The sequence below is a fragment of the Lithobates pipiens genome, unplaced genomic scaffold (assembly GCF_037356315.1).
Source record: "Lithobates pipiens isolate NorthernLeopardFrog02 unplaced genomic scaffold, aLitPip1_a1.2 Scaffold_16, whole genome shotgun sequence".
Lineage (NCBI taxonomy): Eukaryota > Metazoa > Chordata > Amphibia > Anura > Ranidae > Lithobates > Lithobates pipiens.
In genome coordinates, this window is record NW_027507748.1 from 362060378 (window position 1) to 362076381 (window position 16004).

Genomic DNA, 16004 nt, shown 5'->3' on the forward strand with positions numbered 1-16004 from the left:
CATATGTCTATTTCCCAAAGACACCCTCTGGATATGAAGCTGAGCATGTGCACACGACTTATTTGGTCGATCATGGCAAGGCCTGTTCTGAGTAGAACCTGTCCTGTTAAACCACTGTATGGTCTTGGCCACCATGCTACAGATCAGTTTCAGGGTCTTGGCAGTCTTCTTATAGCCTATGCCAGTGATGACAAACCTTGGTACCTTAGTGTCAGGAACCATGAAACAGACTGAGACAGAAGTACAATCAAATCACACTTGTTTATTAATAATAAAAATAAAAAGTTAAATAGAAAAAAGCGTAGTCAAGCATAGCCAGAGTCCAGTAGCCAGATCGGGTAGTCAGCCAGTCCAAAGTTCATAAACCAGATCGGGTAATCAGCCAGTCCAGAAGTCAGGGATCCAAGGAGAGCAACTGCAAGCAGGATAAGACGCCAGGAGGGATGTCAGCAAGCCAGTCTTGAAACAAACAGCAGGAGATGGTTCCTTGTGATGTGACCAACGTGAAGGCAATGGAGAAATGAGCTGGAAGGCTTTAAATAGGCAGGTCAGATGAGCATCATTGGGAACAGCTGGTAACTGTGGAGAGAGAAGAGAGCTGACAATTAGCCGACAGCTGAGCGGCCATCCCAGAGGAGGAAGGGCTAAGCCAGCCCTGACACCAAGATGTTTTGAAACTACCTTTCCCATGATATTCAACTACATTGCAGAGTGCACGAGCATCATGGGAAATGTAGTTCCAAAACATCTGGGGTGCCAAGGTTTGCCATCACTGGCCTATGCCATCTTTATGTAGAGCAACAATTCTTTTTTTCAGATCCTCAGAGAGTTCTTTGCCATGAGGTGCCATATTGAACTTCCAGTGACCAGTATGAGAGAGTGAGAGCAATAACACCAAATTTAACACACCTGCTCCACATTCACGCCTGAAACCTTATACCGCTAGTAAGTCACATCACATTGGGGAGGGAAAATGGCTCATTGGGCCCAATTTGGATATTTTCACTTAGGGGAGTACTCAGTTTTGTTGCCAGCGGTTTAGACATTAATGGCTGTGTGTTGAGTTCATTTGAGGGGACAGCAATTTTACACTGTTATACAAGCTGTACACTCACTACTTTACATTGTAGCAAAGTGTAATTTCTTCAGTGTTGTCACATTAAAAGATATAATAAAATAATTACAAAAATGTGTGCATAACTGTGCAGCCCCACCAGGTCACTATTACTATGGAACTGGCAGCTGAGAGAAAAAATGAAAAAAAAAAGATCCAGCTGATACCTTTGTTAGGGTCCTGTTTGCATTGCAGCACTGCTACCGACATAATAATGTTAGCACAAAAGGGTTAACATTCTTATGCTGGCCATACACTACGATTTTCAGCCAATTCCTGAAGAACCATCCAAAATTCTCTTAATCAGGTCCTTCACACCCAGCATCCTTTGTCAGCCAAAACAGCAGCTTTTGACTGTCAAGACACAGTAGCCACAGTGGGTGATTCATCCATCCATGCTGTGTATCCATGCGTATTTAAAAATAAAATCTATATCTATATTATCAGCTTTATATGGGAGAGCTTCTTTACAGTAAGGGCTGTGAAAGCATGGTATAGATTTCCTAAGGTGATAGCTGTACCAGCTCTGTAGATCAAAAAAAAAGGCAGCTTGTGGATGTGAATGCATAAACATAACTTTGCTAAAATCTGAGTCTGTTTCTAAATGCAGAGAGCATAACAAGTATTTAGTATTTATAGTTAATAACACTGTAGAATATTGATCTACTAAGTTATTGAATCTAGGAGATCAGGAATATTTTTTTTCCCTGTTAGAACAAATTTAATCATTCTATATAATGGCTTATTTTTATTTTGCCTTTTTCTGGATCAACTGCTAGTTTAGGGTTTTGAGAATGCAGCTTTTTCATTTACTTTTGTCTTTTTTAACTCAATAGATTTTTTTTTTTGTCTGACTATAAAACAGCACTGACTACACAGGGCTTATGCAATTATCAGCCACATTAGAATCCAACTAAATGTTTTTATAAAACACTCTAATTGCAATATTTAGAGATTGAAGTTTCTAAAAGCATTTTCAAAGCCCATGAATTTATTTATTACAGTACCGCCACTTAACAGGTCACATGTTACCATCAAAATAATAATTCTGTCTTTGTACAGAGCACCTCTATTGTTGTTTAACTAGTGTTTTTTTTTTTTTAAAGTGGTAGCGAAAACCTTTACTCTAGCCATGGGTCTATGAGCTATGGTGTTGGGGAGAGCAATCTTATTCCAATTCCAGCACTTTTATGCTATGAACTGTGCCTCCTGGTTTCTCTATTTGGCAAGCATTCTCTATGGTCCAGGGAACAGAGTCCTGGCTATCACAAAAGAAGCAATGGTAGAGGTAGACCAAACCTTTGACAGTATTAAAGACCTGACTGTGGCTTAAAGGGGCCCTGTCACCAGACCATTCATTTTAAAAATAATCTTCCGATAATATTTATTGTATTTTATAAATGCTATTTACCTGTAGATGCTTCCCCTGTGTAGACACCCAAAAGCCCTGAAACTGCTTCTAGATGCCACCATCTTGGATGTGATGTCAGCAGTTCCTGTAGACTAGGAGTTGTCATTTAAATTAAACCTTATAAAATTCCCCTTCACTCCCCCTACAGCTGAATAAAAGGTTATCTATAAAGGTGAAGGGAGGGATGGAGAAGCTGGCCCAGTACATACAAGGTCATTTTTATAAGTAGAGCTTCTGGCAAAAACAAAATTATAAAAATAAGTAGCTCATTAAAAGATAAAATAACAAAAGCAATGTAGTCCCTTTCATGGAATTAAAGAGGTAGTAAACCCGCTGATTTTTATTTTTTTATTTTTTGACCTGCAAAGGAAAAAGCATAATGAGCTAGTCTGCACTGCATACTAGCTCATTATGAAATACTTACCTTAGAACGAAGCCCCGATATCTGGCCCGATCCACGCCGAGGGAGCTGACATGTTCCCTCGGCATGTCTTCCAGGTATCGTGGCTCTGGCGCTGTGAGTGGCCGGAGCAGCGATATCGTCACTCCCGCGCATGCGAGCGGGAGATTTCTTTCTGGCAGGGTCCGTCGTCTGCTGGACTTTCAGCTCTCTGTGCAGTCAGCGGCGCATTACAAGGGGAATATCTCCTAAACCATACAGGTTTAGGAGATATTTTTTTTACCTACAGGTAAGCCTTATTATAGGCTTTCCTGTAGGAAAAAGTTATAAAAATGACTATACAACCACTTTAAGTAGTGGATGTGTATGGATTACTTTTGTAGAATAAGAATATCGTTTAGTATCACTTTAAACACTTTAAAGCACTACTCTACCCAAACTAAAAAAAATAAAAAGGTTTAAGTAGAACTCTACTTTAAGGCTTGGTTTACATATATGCAAATGGGATTTGTTTTGTATCGCATCCAATTTGCATGACATGTAGCCAGTTTACAAATGTCCAGGTCAGCAACAGTCCATTTTTAAAATGAGTCCTGTATGCTTTTCAGTCTGGTTCAGGTATGATTTCAAGTAAAAATTCGCACCTGAATCACACCTGAATCGGTTACTGAAAACCGCACCGCGACATTTAGAAATCGCAATGAAACCTTACCTGGACATATGTAAACTGGCTCTAAGGAACTTACAGGACCTTGTACTTTGGGTGGCAGAAATTCAAATGCACTTTTTCATTTTAACCCCTAGGCTGGGTGCTATTAGACACCTATGTCCCTTAGCAGAACTGTGTATGTAGTGAGTGTATGGGGAAGAGGAATCACAAGATTCTCAGCAGTCTATGCAAAACTGAAACATGATGTTCTTACATAAATGGCATGCTATTTCCAATAGCAAATCTTGGCATAAACAGTTGAACAGTTGGGCAAGAATAGTATATATATTAAGCATAAATATATTCAAGGACACTTAGGGGTTTATTTACTAAAGGAAAATCCACTTTGCACTGCAAGTGCACTTGAAAGTAAAGTCGCTGTAGATCAAAAAACAGCATTTTAGCTTGCATATGATTGGATGATAAAATCAGCAGAGCTTCCACTTATTTCATATCTACCACTTAGATTTAGAGCAACTGCACTTCCAAGTGCACTTTCAGAGCAACGAGGATTTACCTTTTTACTGTATATCTGGCCTTGAAATATGAGATATATGCAGGGGCGGGCTGGGCCGGGGGGCAGAGATGCAATTGTCCCCTGGGCTGCTCTCATATGCTCTACAAAGGCCGCTGTGTCGCCAGCTCAGAACTGCACATGCGCAGTTTTTGAGCTGGCCGAGTGCGGCATCTCTATTCAGTACTGTGAGCCGGGGATGTCTCAGGGCCGACAGTCTGTGTTACAGAACACAGCCCCGCCCAGCCCCGCCTAGCCCCTCCCTCCTCCACACGAATGGCTGGCAGAGGCTGGACCTGCTCTTTCTTTCCCCGCCCACACTCCGGGCAGCCTGTGTGCTGTCTGTGAAGAGGATGTGTGGGCGGGAAAGTTAAATCTGAGCAGTCGGCTTGAATACAGTGAGGCTCCTGGGAGGCTGAGAAAGCCCAAGTAAGTGAACCTCTCCTCCCTCCCCCCTCTGCAGCTAAAGAGTTTTTTTCCTAGCAGTCTGTGACACTACATTGCTTGCCCTCTTAGGTGGTATTATGTGGGCTCACACTGGCATGCTGCGGTTTGGCTGCAGTGCTGGTGTACTGGCAGTCTTCCTGCATGTTACCCCTGGTCCCATAGAGGTTGCACATTTTGCTGCATGTTCTGAAAGTGCACAAAACGTTCTACATGCTGCATCTTTGGTGCACTTCAAGAAAATGCAGCAAAAATGTGCAACCTAAAAGAAGTCTGAGGGACCATGGTTATGTAAAACTGCCAGTACACCAGTGTGAGCCCAAAGGCTTGTATTCACTTGCAGCAGGCACTGCCACTCCACTGAAAAGTGACAGAGAAGGTGATATTACATTTCCTCCCTGCCTGTTTTAACCCCCTAAATGCCAGTGTCAAGCGGTCTCTCTCTCTGTACAGGCAGTGTCAAGCGGTCTCTCTCTCTGTACAGGCAGTGTCAAGTGGTCTCTCTCTCTGTACAGGCAGTGTCAAGCGGTCTCTCTCTCTGTACAGGCAGTGTCAAGCGGTCTCTCTCTCTCTCTGTGCAGGCAGTGTCAAGCGGTCTCTCTCTGGCTCTGTGCAGGCAGTGCCAAGTGGCCTCTCTCTGGCTCTGTGCAGGCAGTGCCAAGTGGCCTCTCTCTGGCTCTGTGCAGGCAGTGCCAAGTGGCCTCTCTCTGTCTCTGTGCAGGCAATGCCAATTGGTCTCTCTCTGTGCAGGCAGTGCCAAGTGGCCTCTCTCTCTCTCTGTGCAGGCAGTGCCAAGTGGCCTCTCTCTGGCTCTGTGCAGGCAGTGCCAAGTGGCCCCTCTCTGTCTCTGTGCAGGCAGTGCCAAGTGGCCCCTCTCTGTCTCTGTGCAGGCAGTGCCAAGTGACCTCTCTCCCTGTCTCTGTGCAGGCAGTGCCAAGTGGCCTCTCTCTCTCTCTCTGTGCAGGCAGTGCCAAGTGGCCTCTCTCTCTGTGCAGGCAGTGCCAAGTGGCCTCTCTCTGTGCAGGCAGTGCCAGGTGGCCTCTCTCTCTGTGCAGGCAGTGCCAGGCGGCGTCTCTCTGTCTCTGTGCAGGCAGTGCCAAGTGGCCTCTCTCTGTCTCTGTGCAGGCAGTGCCAAGTGGTCCCTCTCTGTCTCTGTGCAGGCAGTGCCAAGTGACCTCTCTCCCTGTCTCTGTGCAGGCAGTGCCAAGTGGCCTCTCTCTCTGTGCAGGCAGTGCCAAGTGGCCTCTCTCTGTGCAGGCAGTGCCAAGTGGCCTCTCTCTCTGTGCAGGCAGTGCCAGGCGGCGTCTCTCTGTCTCTGTGCAGGCAGTGCCAAGTGGCATCTCTCTATCTCTGTGCAGGCAGTGCCAATTGCCTCTCTCTGTCTATGTGCAGGCAGTGCCAAGTGGCCTCTCTCTGTCTCTGTGCAGACAGTGCCAAGTGGCCTCTCTCTGTCTCTGTGCAGGCAGTGCCAAGTGGCCTCTCTCTGTCTCTGTGCAGGCAGTGCCAAGTGGCCTCTCTCTGGCTCTGTGCAGGCAGTGCCAAGTGGCCCCTCTCTGTCTCTGTGCAGGCAGTGCCAAGTGGCCCCTCTCTGTCTCTGTGCAGGCAGTGCCAAGTGGCCTCTCTCTGTCTCCATGCAGGCAGTGCCAAGTGGCCTCTCTCTCTCTCTGTGCAGGCAGTGCCAAGTGGCCCCTCTCTCTCTCTGTGCAGGCAGTGCCAAGTGGCCTCTCTCTGTGCAGCCAGTGCCAGGTGGCCTCTCTCTCTGTGCAGGCAGTGCCAGGTGGCCTATCTCTGTCTCTGTGCAGGCAGTGCCAAGTGGCCTATCTCTGTCTCTGTGCAGGCAGTGCCAAGTGGCCTCTCTCTGTCTATGTGCAGGCAGTGCCAAGTGGCCTCTCTCTGTCTCTGTGCAGGCAGTGCCAAGTGGCCTCTCTCTGTCTCTGTGCAGGCAGTGTCAAGTGGCCTCTCTCTGTCTCTGTGCAGGCAGTGCCAAGTGGCCTCTCTCTGGCGGAGTGCCAAGTGGCCCCTCTCTGTCTCTGTGCAGGCAGTGCCAAGTGGCCCCTCTCTGTCTCGGTGCAGGCAGTGCCAAGTGGCCCCTCTCTGTCTCTGTGCAGGCAGTGCCAAGTGGCCTCTCTCTGTCTCTGTGCAGGCAGTGCCAAGTGGCCTCTCTCTGTGCAGGCAGTGCCAAATGGCCTCTCTCTGTCTCTGTGCAGGCAGTGCCAAGTGGCCTCTCTCTGTGAAGGCAGTGCCAGGTGGCCTCTCTCTCTGTGTGCAGGCAGTGCCAGGTGGCCTCTCTGTCTCTGTGCAGGCAGTGCCAAGTGGCCTCTCTCTGTCTCTGTGCAGGCAGTGCCAAGTGGCCTCTCTCTGTCTCTGTGCAGGCAGTGCCAAGTGGCCCCTCTCTGTCTCTGTGCAGGCAGTGCCAAGTGGCCCCTTTCTGTCTCTGTGCAGGCAGTGCCAAGTGGCCCCTCTCTGTCTCTGTGCAGGCAGCGCCAAGTGGCCTCTCTCTGTCTCTGTGCAGGCAGTGCCAAGTGGCCTCTCTCTGTGCAGGCAGTGCCAAGTGGCCTCTCTCTGTCTCTGTGCAGGCAGTGCCAAGTGGCCTCTCTCTGTGAAGGAAGTACCAGGTGGCCTCTCTCTCTGTGTGCAGGCAGTGCCAGGTGGCCTCTCTCTCTCTGTGCAGGCAATGCCAAGTGGCCTCTCTCTGTCTCTGTGCAGGCAGTGCCAAGTGGCCTCTCTCTGTCTCTGTGCAGGCAGTGCCAAGTGGCCTCTCTCTGGCTCTGTGCAGGCAGTGCCAAGTGGCCTCTCTCTGGCTCTGTGCAGGCAGTGCCAAGTGGCCTCTCTCTGTCTCTGTGCAGGCAGTGCCAAGTGGCCTCTCTCTGTCTCTGTGCAGGCAGTGCCAAGTGGCCTCTCTCTGTCTCTGTGCAGGCAGTGCCAAGTGGCCTCTCTCTGTCTCTGTGCAGGCAGTGCCAAGTGGCCTCTCTCTGTCTCTGTGCAGGCAGTGCCATGTGGCCTCTCTCTTTCTCTGTGCAGGCAGTGCCAAGTGGCCTCTCTCTGTCTCTGTGCAGGCAGTGCCAAGTGGCCTCTCTCTCTTTCTGTGCAGTCAGTGCCAAGTGGCCTCTCTCTCTCTGTGTGCAGGCAGTGTCAAGCATTCTCTCTCTCTCTCTCTCTCTCTCTCTCGCCCCCCCCCCTTCAGTGGTTCAATGGGCCACTTTACTGGACTTGCCCCCAGGCCTAAGGCTGCCAGCCCTCCCCTGGATATGAGTGTTCAGAGAACAGTGTATAATTAATTAATATATATATATGGCTGATATATTTTACTTTTAATAGTACACAGATGAATTCATTGTATGAAATAACTTGATTTCATATGTGAATTTCAGTAATTGTATTATCTGTAAAAGCCACTACAAGTACTGACATGTAATTTGTGCAAACCATTCATGATTCAGATAACAGGCCAGAAATATGATATTGTATGTACATAATCTATCTCAACAGAGTCCCTCCTTGCAAGCTGCACTGCTCTGCTAACTATGCATTTCACGGGCTCGCTTGGTTGCGATCGATTGTTCCACTGGGAGTATTTACATGTAATAAACTTAAGACTTTAGTCTTCACAATGGGGAAAGAGCTGGAGCAGGGAATAGCCAGGAATTTCTATGAGTACATGGATTAAAAGCTCAGCAGGCCCACGTCAGAGGCTGCTCGCCTGCAGCTGCTATTGTGCTATTGTGCGTTTGTTAGAAATTGTGTGATCTCCTCACAAAGCTGATTTATGTTCATCCACCTAATCTACAAAAATCCGTCCACTGGTCACAAGACTCCGTGCTCTGGCTCTCCAAACATGCATGTTAAGGTTTTGTTGGTTGTTATTTTCCTGTATAGTCTTAGTGCCAAATGGGAAGAGGCACTGGACAGAAGACAGGACAGGAATTTGTGTATCTTTAACAAATTGCTCAGTTCTCTGTGTTTTTCTGCCATTCCAAAATACCAATAAGATATTCTGCAATTAATTGCTTCTAGTCAATACCAATACATTCAAGGCCATGACTGCCACTAATGAAGAGGTCTTCCTTCATCACCTCCAGACCTCCTACTAGTAGTACTTTTAGTGTACACATAGATTAGGATTTTTTCACAACACATAAAAATTGTTCATTCTATTAAGCATGGAAGCAAAGGATGTCCTCTTATAAAACAAGAAATGGCCTTGGGTAGTAAGCCCTGTGTATCTTAAGGGTTGGCTGCAGGGGACTCCCTGTTAAAAAGAGAAAGTTCCTATGGATTGGCCAGGTGCTAAGTTTAGAATGATAAAGGATGAGTGAAAATGGAAGTTTTTACTTCAAAATTCCAGTGAAATTTCACTATTCCATGAAATGCATTCAGTCAGTGCAGAAATGAAATGAAGGTGGTCTTAAGGGCGCAATAGGTTTAAGATGGGGTTAGGGGAAGTCTCCTGAAGCCTAAAATGCACCTAGAAAAAAGTGCAATGGTAGCTGTCAAGAAAGCCATCAACAGTGCTATGGTTTGGTTAATAGGCAAAAAGTCATCTTAGTGACATGGCTTTGTTTATCAACCATGCCATATCATACAGTGATGCGGTGTGGCTTTGTTTACAAACAAAAGGCAATTGAGAATTGATTGTTTTTAAGCTTGTTTCAAATAGCAATTTCATTTGGCAAAATAAAAGCTTAATTTTTATGAAATTTCAGCTATGGGGAAATTGCCGTATTAGTGGCAAACTCACGTTCCACACAATAGTTTACTCATCCCTAATGCTGATAATTAACACTGAAAAAAGCTTTTTCCTTCTTTCCTAATTTTTTTTCTGTTTCAAAATATTTTTAAAATTTTTTAGAATTTTTTAATAATTTACTGGTAAGAAACCAGTGGAACAGAATAGTACGTAGTCATTGTGTGGCATATAAAATGACATTATAAGTAGAAAGCCACACAACACTATCATTTAGCACAATGGGATAGTTAACCTGTTGCAGCACCCAGAATGTGCACTACAAATAGTGTTCACAGAGATATTTCATTTTAGAACTGGGATTGGGCAAATAGTTTAAGGGGCGACACAAACCCAGAGGTCCCTCTCTCCACATTTCTTAATTGAAAAAGCTTCCATTTAGCCTGGTATTGATGTTTATAGGCTGTAGTCACTGGGACTACGCTAAAGTTCCTTACCTAGATTGCGGGATGTAAATTAGTAGCCAACGTTTCTACTGTGGTCAGAGTTAAAACTTTGTAATCTTATAGCTCTAGTCGCAAATCTTATTTTAATCCTGCAATCAGATTTAATTGATTTAAACCATGGGTGAACCTCAATGTCACTCAGTGTCTTGAATTAACTACTTCAGCCCCTTAATGACCAGGCCATTTTTTTGCGATCCTGCACTGCGTTGTTTTAACTGACAATTGCGATAGTTGTACCCAAACAAAATCGATGTGCTTTTTTTCCCACAAATAAAGCTTTCTTTTTTGGTGGTATTTGATCACCTCTGTGCTTTTTATTTTCTGTGCTATAAACACAAAAAGAACATTTTGAAAAAAAACTATATTTTTTACTTTCTGCTATAATACATATCTAAAAAAAATATATTAAAAAACTATTATTCATGAGTTTAAGCCAATATGTATTCTGTCTGCTACATATTTTTTGGTAAAAAAAAATCACAAAAAGCGTTTATTGATTGGTTTGCGCAAAAGTTATAGTGTCTACAAAATAGGAGATAAGGATTTTTACATTTTTTTATTGTTTTTAGTGGTAATGGCGGCTATCTGCGATTTTTAGGACTGCGACACTGTGGCAAATCTGACCCCCAAGTGCGACTTTTTTTGGGGACCAGTGACATTATTACAGTGATCAGTGCTAAAAAAAATGCACTGTTCAATGTATAAATGACAATGGCAGGAAAGGGGTTAACATTAGGGGGTGATCAAGGGGTTAACTGTCTTCCCTGGGGATGTTCTAACTGTGTGGGGGATGGATTTACTAGGACAACACAGAGATTGATGTTCCTGATTACTAGGAACAACAGCTCTCAGTAATGTCCCCTGTAAGCCCTTGTACACATGGTTGGACATTCCGATGGACAATGTCCAATAGGATCGTGTTGTCGGATAATCCCACAGTGTGTGGGCTCCATCAGACTGTTTCCGTCGGAGTATCCGACAGACCAAGTTTTCCAGCTGGGCTATAAAATTTTCCGACAACATGATCCGATCGGACTTTGTCCGATCATGTGTAGAGAATTCTGATCGGACAAAGTGCCACGCATGCTCAGATCAAATTCCAAGACCGAAGCTATTGGCTACTAACCTGAATGTAGTCCCGTCCTAACGAAATAATGGCATCACGTTAAGCACGATCGGCTTTTCTGACAACTTTGTGCGACTGTGTGTATGCAACAGTTTTGGACAAAATCCGTCGGACAAAATCCGTCTGAGAAAATCCGATGGATTTGGTTGTCGGAATGTCCGACCGTGTGTACAAGGGCTAAGAATGGGGATCCGCCTTTTTTGCATAGGTAGATCCCAAATCTGCCTCTTGGACATCAAATATGGTATACCCGCACACGCGCTCCTGCAGAGCACGGTGGACACATGCACGGACCGACGTATAGTTCCGTCGGTTTGTGCAGCCGAGCCACCTTGCCGCAATATATATGTGGAAGGTGGTTGGCAAGTGGTTAAAGTGATTGTGAACGATCATCTTGTAAAAAAACCCATTCAGTTTAAAATAGAAATGAAAGACAAAATATTTTTGTATAGATATAAAAAAATATATAAATACCCTTTTTTCCCTTTTTTATAAGTGATCACAATCCCTCTGTTCTTAGTTGCATAAGAGCTGAGGGAGGAGAAGCAGCAGTGTGAAACCTGCTTGGTGTGGTCAGTTTTTAAAAAGAAAGCAATGAGACTAGCAGGAATACCAAGGATTTCACACAAAGGAAGCAATGCAAAGAGATCAGGAGACTTTCTCATACAAGTACATTTTGCAGCAGCCACATGTCAGAAATATGAAGTGTTGGCGTAACAAACTCTTTAAATTGTGAACATGTTTTTTATTCACATATTTCCTCTTTTAATTCTGAAACAAGCAGGAGACCCCTAGACATCATCAGTGAAAATATACTTCATTTGTCCTATACAAAAGTGTGAAAAGACGTGTTCTTGGATTGAACTATAAAATGAGGGACTAATACACCACTTTAAGCAATGGGGGTTATTTACTAAAGGAAAATCCACTTTGCACTGCAAGTGCACTTGGAAGTAACGTCGCTGTAGATCCGAGGGGGATATGCAAGGAAAATAAAAATACAGCATTTAGCTTGCACATGATTGGATGATAAAATCAACAGAGCTTCCCCTCATTTCAGATCCACTCCTCAGATTTACAGCAACTGCACTTCCAAGTGCACTTTCAGTGCAATTTCAAGTGCACTTTACACTTGTAGTTTGCATTTATAGTGCAAAGTGGATTTGCCTTTAGTAAATTTAGTAAATAACCCCCTAAGTGTACATCTCAGGTCGGCTGTAGCACAGGACCTCATGTCCTCTTCTGCGGCAAACCCTCCACCTTCACCCCTGCTGTCTTCTAGGACATGTGTGTGTCCCAGAAGACGACAGGGCCATTCACAAAGCACCACACGACTCTCGCATGTGCAGTAGGAAATCAGCTGTGAAGCCTGAAGGCTCCATTGCCGGTTTCCCTTAGTTGGGATGGCAGCGCCTGCACTCAATGGACGGATCAGCCTCGGGGAACCAACATTGTGGGCTCCTTGGACAGGTAAGTGCCTTTATTAAAAGTCAGCAGCTACAGTACTTGTAGCTGCTGAGCTGAAAAAACCTTTTTGCTGCTTTTCCTTTATTTAAAACAAAATTGTTTTAAAAAAGGATGACAGGCATTATTTGTTTTTTTATATCATCTCTGCATTTAATTAAAACTGAGCTATACATGAGAAAGAGACTTTATTTTCGTTTGCTTTTCTGCATTTGCTGTTTAAGCTCTCAGCATGTAAGCTATTATATACCGTTTTGAAAGTTTAATTACATTGTAAATATCATGTCTTTGTCATGTCCTTTAAATTTTATATTATAGAATTATAGTTTCTCCTTATGCCTCACACCAGCATCCATTGTGCTGTGTGATTTATTCCCAATTTTCCAATAGTTTGCTAGAATGAAAAATAAAAAAATATATACAAATATCTATATCTATATCTATATATATATATATATATATATATATTTTTTTTTTTTTTTTTTAAAGTACTGATACCCCATACTGTATGCCTGCAAAAACCATACCCCCCAACATTTTGAGATGGGAATGAGGGACACCTACTACCAAACGTATGTAGGCATAGAACACACCCCCTGCCACACCCCCTTAAAGGAGAATTAACCAAAAAATAGGTTAATTAAATCCACAAGGACTTTTTTTTTACCCCCTACTAATTCCTTATATTGGCTTTTAAAATGTACAAATGCAGCAATTTCGAAATTGGATGAAAGGGTTAGCACTGGGAAACACTTTTTGAAAGATAAAAAGTTATATACAACTATATGGATCAGACCAAAATGAGGGACAAATGAGGTGGAATGAGGGACAGAGGGACATTAATCCAAATCAGGGACAGTGCCTCGAAATCAGGGACAGTTGGTAGCTATGAAAAACTGTCCAGTATCCTCTATCCTGTAACTTTTATTTGGCAAGCCAAAACAATTTCTTATACAGTGGGGTATGGCAAAATCCCATGGTGGGTTTTTTATTATGTTTAAATCTCTATTCAGAAGATTACCCTCACTTCCATGTCCTGAGGATCACACCAGAGGTGGGGAGACCCCATCCAACAATGTCAATGAGGGCAATTAATATTAAACAGAAATAATAACTCTCTCACACTCAACTAATAAGTGACTTTTTTTGCTATTTGTGTCCTAGTTTGGTAGGTGTCATCTTATTTCCTGTCCAGACAGTGCAAGCTGGTGTAAATGACCCCTTGTAGTATTGCAACCTTCCTCTTATACAATGCCATATATATTAAAAGTGTTTTATAAAGAATGACCTCTAACTACTGTGTCAGGAGATTTAAGCCAGCCATAGATGGTCCAATCTTGACTCGTGTGCTTTGTGCTTACAATGATTCGCTTTTATTTATGTAAAACCAGGGATTTTTTTTCAATGGGAACATGGGGGAATGCACTGATTGTACTGTATGTACTGGCAAGGGGTGCTTGTTATAACTTCCAAATTCCATACAAATTACTTAGCACCACAAAATGAAACTTGGCTCTGTATTCTCTAAAAGGGGCAGTACTGAGAGGTGGGTGGGGGGTGGAATCAAGAAATGGTGCTCAGAGATAGGTGGGGCGGAGACAAGAATTGACTCAGAAAGGGGGTTTTCCTGCACCTATTCTCTGAAAAAAAGCCCTGTGTAAAACCTTTATCCCAAAAGGAAAAAACTAACTAACTCCTGCAGATGCCTTTATTATAGAACACCAGCAATAAAGGGTAGATATAGGTGGATACTGTGCTGTGCTGGAGGCACACAACACCCACTAACTCCTGCAGATGCCTTTATTATAAAACACCAGCAATAAAGGGTAGATATAGGTGGATACTGTGCTGTGCTGGAGGCACACAACACCCACTAACTCCTGCAGAAGCCTTTATTATAAAACACCAGCAATAAAGGGTAGATATAGGTGAATACTGTGCTGTGCTGGAGGCACACAACACCCACTAACTCCTGCAGATGCCTTTATTATAGAACACTAGCAATAAAGGGTAGATATAGGTGTATACTGTGCTGTGCTGGAGGCACACAACACCCACTAACACCTGCAGATGCCTTTATTATAGAACACCAGCAATAAAGGGAAGATATAGGTGTATACTGGGCTGTGCTGGAGGCACACAACACCAACTAACTCCTGCAGATGACTCAATTAGAGAAGAGCAATATAGGTAGCTACAGGTGTATACTGCGCTGGAGGCACACAACACAAACCTGCAGATGGCAGATGGCTCAATTAGAGAACAGCAACAATGGGTAGATACGGGTGTATTGTGCGGTGGAGGCACACAGACAACACCCAGTCATCCACTAACTTCTGCAGATGGCAGATGGCTCAATTAGAGAACAGCAATAATGGGTAGATACAAGTGTATTCTGCGGTGCAGGCACACAGACAATACCCAGTCGCCCACTAACTCCTGCAGATGGCTCAATTAGAGAACTGCAACAAAGGGTAGATACAGGTGTATTCTGCTGTGCTGGCACACAGACAACACCCAGTCGCCCACTAACTCCTGCAGATGGCAGATGGCTCAAGTAGAGAACAGCAACAATGGGTAGATATAGGTATATTCTGCGGTGCAGGCACACAGACAACACCCAGTCACCCACTAACTCCTGCAGATGGCTCAATTAGAGAACTGCAACAATGGGTAGATACAGGTATATTCTGTGGTGCATACACACAGACAACACCCAGTCGCCCACTAACCCTTGCAGATGGCAGATGGCTCAATTAGAGAACAGCAACAATGGGTAGATACAGGTGTATTCTGCGGTGCAGGCACACAGACAACACCCAGACAACACCCCGTCGCCCTCTAACTCCTGTAGATGGCAGATGGGTCAATTAGAGAACACTCAGAACAGCAATGAAGGGTAGATACAGATGTATTGTGCGGTGAAGGCACACAGACAACATCCACTAACTCCTGCAGACGCCGGAACACTACACAAGGCCGCTGCGCTGGCAGCCTTATATAGTGTGGGGCGTGTACTACACAGCCTGAGCTATAATTGGCCACAGGCATCCTGCCTGTGGCCAATCATGGCTCTCCTCGCTGCCAGCACTGTGATTGGCCAAGTATGCGGGGTCACAGTGCATGCTTGGCCAATCATGAGCCAGCAATGCACTGCGATGGTGCAGTGCATTGTTGGCCCGTGAGCGCCACTCGAATTTGGCGCAAATGGCCCACAGAGTTCTGGCTTCACCGAACAGGCGAACAGCCGGTGTTCGAGTCGAACATGCTTTCGACTCGAACACCAAGCTCATCCCTACATATGTAAGTGTTGCTACATTACATGAGTGACCACTGTTACATTACAGGATACTAAGTGCCTGCTTCTATGTTACAGAAGGATAAATGAGCATTGTAATGAGAATGAGTGACCACTGTTTCTACACTACAGGAGAATGAATGACTACTGTCAAGTTAAAGGAGAATAAGCGACTCACCTGTTCTCCAGAACTGTGATCAATCAGAGCTCCCCGACAGCCACTGAAATCTTTAGCCCGGGTATCGATCCCAGCATACAATGCAACATTGTACCCAAATATATTTTTTATCATTTTCATTTTGTTCACACAACCAGAGCTTTCTTTTGGTTATAT

At 44.4% G+C, this 16004-nt stretch overlaps 1 long non-coding RNA gene across 1 annotated transcript in view; it reads right to left on the minus strand.

Annotated features, from left to right (window-relative positions):
* Window positions 1-242: 242 nt before the first annotated feature.
* Window positions 243-16004, minus strand: part of LOC143984382 (uncharacterized) — a 38175-nt gene continuing 22413 nt past the window's right edge. Inside the window, exon 2 of the long non-coding RNA XR_013274820.1 lies at window positions 243-579. This is a non-coding gene — a long non-coding RNA (uncharacterized LOC143984382). The remainder of the gene's footprint in view (window positions 580-16004) is intronic.